This window comes from Cynoglossus semilaevis, chromosome Z (assembly GCF_000523025.1).
Source record: "Cynoglossus semilaevis isolate Cse_v1.0 chromosome Z, Cse_v1.0, whole genome shotgun sequence".
Taxonomy (NCBI): Eukaryota; Metazoa; Chordata; class Actinopteri; order Pleuronectiformes; family Cynoglossidae; genus Cynoglossus; species Cynoglossus semilaevis.
Window position 1 is genome coordinate 14,817,024 of NC_024328.1, and position 6,277 is coordinate 14,823,300.

Here is a 6,277-nt window from a genome sequence, read left to right on the forward strand (position 1 = left end):
TGGTGTCTGTACGAGGACTGTTGTAGCTAATGTTAGCTCTGGTGTCTGTACCAGGACTGTTGTTGCTAACGTTAGCTATGGTGTCTGTATCTGGACTGTTGTAGCTAACGTTAGCTCTGGTCTCTGTACCAGGACTGTTGTTGCTAATGTTAGCTCTGGTGATTTATTATTAATAAAAGTTTATTTTTTTAAATACATTCATAGGTCAGTATGAAATTCAATTAAAAAACGCCACATTATATACGCCACATTCCTGTATTTTAAAGAAAATAGTTTCCTCCTAGTTATTTTACACGCTAGTCTAAATAACTTATTTTGAAAATTACTAATTATTAGTATTACTTATTAGTATTACTTATATTATTGTTCTTTTAATACGAATTAACGCCTAGTTTATGGTCAACGCTGTGTATATGTAGCATTTTGTGCTAACGTTCTTTATGTACGTTTTAAACCAAGGCATGTGCTAATGTACGGGTAGTGTCGCGCAGTAAAGCTACAACCGACCACAACCGGAAGTAGAAGACGTCGACACAACTGTTCGTGGAACCACGGAGAAACATTTTCGGTCCACGTGACGTAAAATATTATCGCCACTTCCTCCGTCGTCATTTTTTTTAATCAACGTCTTAATAAACACATTGGACCGGAAATGAACTCGCCATTGCTACCTAGCGGATGTTAACGCTCAGCAACCGACGTGAATATGCTAGCAGTGACGTTTGAAACGTGACGTTAGCGGTTTTACTCCGTTTATTTCGTATTTTCTCGGATTAAAGTACACGTCGTCTTGAATACTCCCGCTCCGCTAAACATAGTTAGCTTTTAGGACGGACATTAACGTCCTTTTTTTTAAAAAAAAAAAAAAGACCACTTCTGTGACACGTAAAACATTCTAGCGGCGGGAATGAGCCCCTTGTATGACGTGTACACATATCGTACACATACGTATATTATTATTCCACGACCTTCGCGTTAAATAAGTTTAAAAAATATACGGCAACACGGCGATATCGTTGTATTGGTAAGCTAAGCTAATTAGCACAATGGGGCTACAGGTCTTTCCCACAATTGGCCGACATTTTAGCTGTTTTCAAGTAATGTGCCGGGGGAAAAAACGTAAGGTACTAACTAATATTCTGTATATTTTGTATTTGGTAAACATAATGTGTAGTAGCCACTAGGTGGCACAGTTGTTTTCGTTCGTAATTCATGTCCTTTCTATGGGGTTTATACTGTACATGTGTTTGTACTGTATGTGTCGTACTGCACATTCTCCAGCAGATGGTGTACTTGCGTCACCACTGCAAACAGTAATCCTATTGGAAATGCTCTGCCCGTCGTCATTGGACCATGACCAGTAAGGCACTATTCTAATTTAATTATTTTATTTATTTTTTATATACCAAAAATACCGGTTAAATCCAGGTTGTAATAAGTGGAACCACCAGTCGATCTGAGGGTTTGAGAGTGATGGGAATTAAATATGGATGCAGAAGTTTTTCAATGCATGTCATGTCAGTTTCATTGCTCTGCTCTACCTGTGGGTGGAGCTGTTGCTCAGTGGGGTGGGAGTGTAGCGCCCCCCCAAGTTTGGCACAAAATTGAGAAATTTCTTGCAGGTAAAAATCAAAGATTTTTTATTGTCTGACCACGTGTAAAACGCGCGACAGTACGAGGTCACATATGTTAGTTTATTGTTTCCCAAAGGCTGGGTCGTGACCCTCAGGTGGGTCGCAAGAGATTTTTTTGGGGTCGTCTTGCATCATGTTTCCCAGGAGTTTACAATTAATGTCTATTGACTTGGGTCGCGAAGGTTTGTGTAGCTAACGTTAGCTTTGGTGACTATATGAGAACTGTTGTAGCTAACATTAGCTCGGGTGTCTGTACCGGGACTGTTGTAGCTAACGTTAGCTTTGGTGACTATACGTGAACCGTTGTAGCTAACATTAGCTCGGGTGTCTGTACCAGGACTGTTGTAGCTAACGTTACCTCTAGTGTCTGTACCAGGACTGTTGTAGCTAACGTTACCTCTAGTGTCTGTACCAGGGCTGTTGTTGCTAACGTTAGCTCTGGTGTCTGTATGAGGACTGTTGTAGCTAACGTTACCTCTAGTGTCTGTACCAGGACTGTTGTAGCTAACGTTAGCTCTAGTGTCTGTACCAGGACTGTTGTTGCTAACGTTAGCTATGGTGACTATACGAGAACTGTTGTTGCTAATGTTAGCTCTGGTGTCTGTACCTGGACTGTTGTTGCTAATGTTAGCTCTGGTGTCTGTACCAGGACTGTTGTTGCTAATGTTAGCTTTGGTGACTATACGTGAACCGTTGTAGCTAACATTAGCTCGGGTGTCTGTACCAGGACTGTTGTTGCTAACGTTAGCCCTGGTGTCTGTACCAGGACTGTTGTAGCTAACGTTAGCTCTGGTGTCTGTACAAGGACGGTTGTAGCTAATGTTAGCTATGGTGACTATACGTGAACTGTTGTAGCTAACATTAGCTCTGGTGTCTGTACCAGATCTGTTGTAGCTAACATTAGCTCTGGTGTCTTTTCCAGAACTGTGACATCCAAGGAATCGAGGATTTTTATTGTCTGACCACACGTGTAAAACGCGCAACAGTACGAGGTCAAGTACGTTAGTTCATTGTTTCCCAAAGACTGGGTCGTGACCCTCATGTGGGTCGCAAGATAATATTTTTTTTGGGGTCGTCTCGCATCATGTTTCCCAGGAGTTTACGAATAATGTCTATTGACTTGGGTCGCGAAGGTTTGTGACTTTTAAAATATGAAACCGTGGCGATGAACGAAATGAGACGCGACCTCAGAGGGAGACCATGTGTGGGTTCTTTGTGAAACCCTAACCCCAGATTAGAGTCCGTGGTCCGGTGTCAGTCTTGGATGCGGCGTAAATAATGAGCGGCCCCTGAAGAAGTGTTTTCAGTTAAGTTTCGTTTGACCTTTGGCCCCTGAGGCTTTTTTTCCCAGGTTGAAGAGGGTGAAGGAGGATTGTACTCTCCTCGTTTAGAATAACGACAGGCAACTCCCTTTTTTTTTACCATTTGACCTGCCCAATCTCTCTAACGTCTTAAGGCTAGGGGGATTCGCAGGTTTTGCCGTGGGCTTTTGGAGTAATAATTAGTAAATTGCTACCTTGATGACCTCAGTAAACCTGTCCAGCAAGGTGTGAACTGCAGCTGTTGACCTCCGGTCATTCAGGGGTCAGGACAGTGATTAATGAAAGAGGTGGGAAGGTGTTAGCGAATGTTAGCTCTGGTGTCTGTACCAGGACTGTTGTTGCTAACGTTAGATCTGGTGTCTGTACCAGGACTGTTGTTGCTAACGTTAGCTCTGGTGTCTGTACCAGGACTGTTGTAGCTAATGTTAGCTCTGGTGTCTGTAACAGAACTGTTGTAGCTAACGTTAGCTCTGGTGTCTGTATCAGGAACGATGTAGCTAATGTTAGCTCTGGTGTCTGTATCAGGACTGTTGTTGCTAACGTTAGCTCTGGTGTCTGTACCAGGACTGTTGTAGCTAACGTTAGCTCTGGTGTCTGTACCAGGACTGTTGTAGCTAATGTTAGCTCCAGCGTCTATACAAGGACTGTTATAGCTAATAGCGCTAATATTTGTGCTAACAGCAACATATTTTACTTAGAAATGACACAATTAGCCTAAAACCCTGCTCTTATCTAAGCAGCATCTCGAAGTAAAAAAAAAAAAATTGTCGACCAACAAGCCAAGCAACGCTTTTTAATCTTCCAACACTGTGGATCCTGCGCAAAAAGACGTCAGGCACATTACTGCCTCCTGCTGGCCTGGAGTGTGTCGTGCAACATTGATACCGGTGTGTCGGAATTTAGGTAACTCCTAACCCGTTAACTGTTATAATAACACCTGTAGTCGTTCAGTGTCAGTCCATCACCGGGGCGTCTGTGGATGGTTGCCCACATCAGGCACAGCAACAGTTAACACCCTTGCTCCCTCGAGGACAGAAATCAGCGAGGGCTTCAAAGACTTTCATGCATCGGACACCTGGCCCTCTTCTTAGTGCCACCGTTGCATTTACATCTCAAAGGAGGACGACCAAGAAGGGCCTTCTCTGTCCTCCCCCGTTCCTCACCCCAGAAATGATCTGATTTATCTCTTCGTCAACGGAAATATACACCATCTCGCCGCCCTCGTTCCCGGCTGGTAAAAGAACCGACTTGTGGTCTTCCGTGTGATCCCGGACTCAACGGACCCCCGTGACAGTGTTTGATTCATGTCTCTCTCTCTCTCTCTCTCTCTCTCGCCCTCTCTCTCTCTCTCTCTCTCTCTCTCTCTCTCTCTCTCTCTCTCTCTCGCTCCTTCTCGGGTCGATCAAAAGGCGCCTGTGTTCCCTAGGTTTGGTTTCGCTTTAACGGAGCGTGACAGATCTGCTCGGGTAAGGTCAAAAAAAAAAAAAGAGCCGCAGTAACAAATAGGAGGCGCTGTGATCTCGTCTGTGCAGGTGAACTCTCCTTGTCGGTAAAAGTTATTTATCGCAGCAGGGAGCGAGAGCAGGGGGTGGGGGCTGGAGGGGTCTTTGTGGGGGAGAGATTAGGGAAGGATCAGTGGTAGAGGTTTAAGGTTCTGTTTACTCTGACTCGTTGCATTATGGGTAGTGTTTTTGAAACTCGTGTTCCTTTGACGGGTTCCGTCGTCTGGTACCTGTGAGAAACCATAGAAAGAGAATTGTTTTAAATAATTATAGAAAAAATACAAATTGACCCTTGACCCCAAACTTCTTCTTCTCTGCAGTTTAAAGAACAAGGTCCTGGGTTCGAGCCCCAGAGGAGCTACATACTTAATGGCGCCTCCTGTGGCTGTTGTTCTCATGTAGAACAATTTAGGGACTCCTATTTATGTATTTATATGTATATATATATTCATATATATACATATATATATACCTATATATATGTATATATTTATATGTATGTATATGTACATATGTATGTATATGCGCATATCTATATATATATGTGTGTATATATACATATATGTTTATTGGTGTATATATGTATACATAAATGTGTATATATACACATATATACATAAATGTATATATGTGTGTATATATACATATACTGTATGTATATATGTATGTTTATGTGTGTATATATACATATATGTATATATGTGTATATATACACATTTATGTATACATATATACACCAATAAACATATATGTATATATACACACATATATACATATATGTATATATGTGTGTATATATACATATATGTATGTGTATATATGTATGTATATATGTGTTTATGTATATATGTATGGATATATACAGTACATGTGTATGTATATATTTGTATACATATATACATAACTTAAAAAATTCCAACCACCAAATCTATAGTATATCATATATGTATTATATTTATCAATACACTGCTAGTGGCCTATTTTTTTAAATATACCTTAACAGTTCTGTATATTTCAGGTCATAGTACTGAAAGTATCGACTGTACTTTTAGGTCGTACCAACAGTCGACTGAATATTCACAGTAAATCAAACCTCAGTCTGTTCATTTATCCAGTTGTAAAACCAACTGATGTATTGTGTTGATACTTTGTACTGCAGTAGTAGTAGTAGTAGTAGTATAGTAGTAGTATTTAAGGTCTAAACCAAATCCTGTTCCCAGAACGACTCCACCATCAGTCACCACCATTTCTCTCTGTGTCTTAGTTGGAAATAGTTGCTCGGCTCCGCTGCTGTTTTTTCTATGTCGTATAATTTTGTCGACATTCATCCGTCGAAGACTTCGCGTATTTCTGATACATAGCGGGAAAATTTTGCCTCAGAATAACTTAAATGTCAACACTGGCCTCAGTCCAGCTAACCTCGGGGGACGAGGTGCTCCAAATCACAACAACCTGGGACTGAAAGAGGAGGAGATGAGATGAGGTGGAGGTTCAACCATCTCTCCAGAGGGTGGTGCCGTTTCTCGGGGCACCTCTTCCACGGGGTCCGAAGGTGTATCTATCAGTAGTCGTAGCAGGCTGCAGAAACATCACGATCGGCAGTTGCTTCCGCTGCCTCTTTTTTCCAGTCGAAGACTAGCTTGTAGACAGTCACGATGTTGTGGATTTTGTCGCGAAATCGGACCAATCAAACCATATCGTCGTCCCATTCCTGTGACATCTCTCGCAGATCCAAATCCAGGATACAGTATATTTTATATATGCAGTTTTCGGAAAACCCTCCAAAGTCGTGAGCGAGGGACGACTGTAATATGTTTTT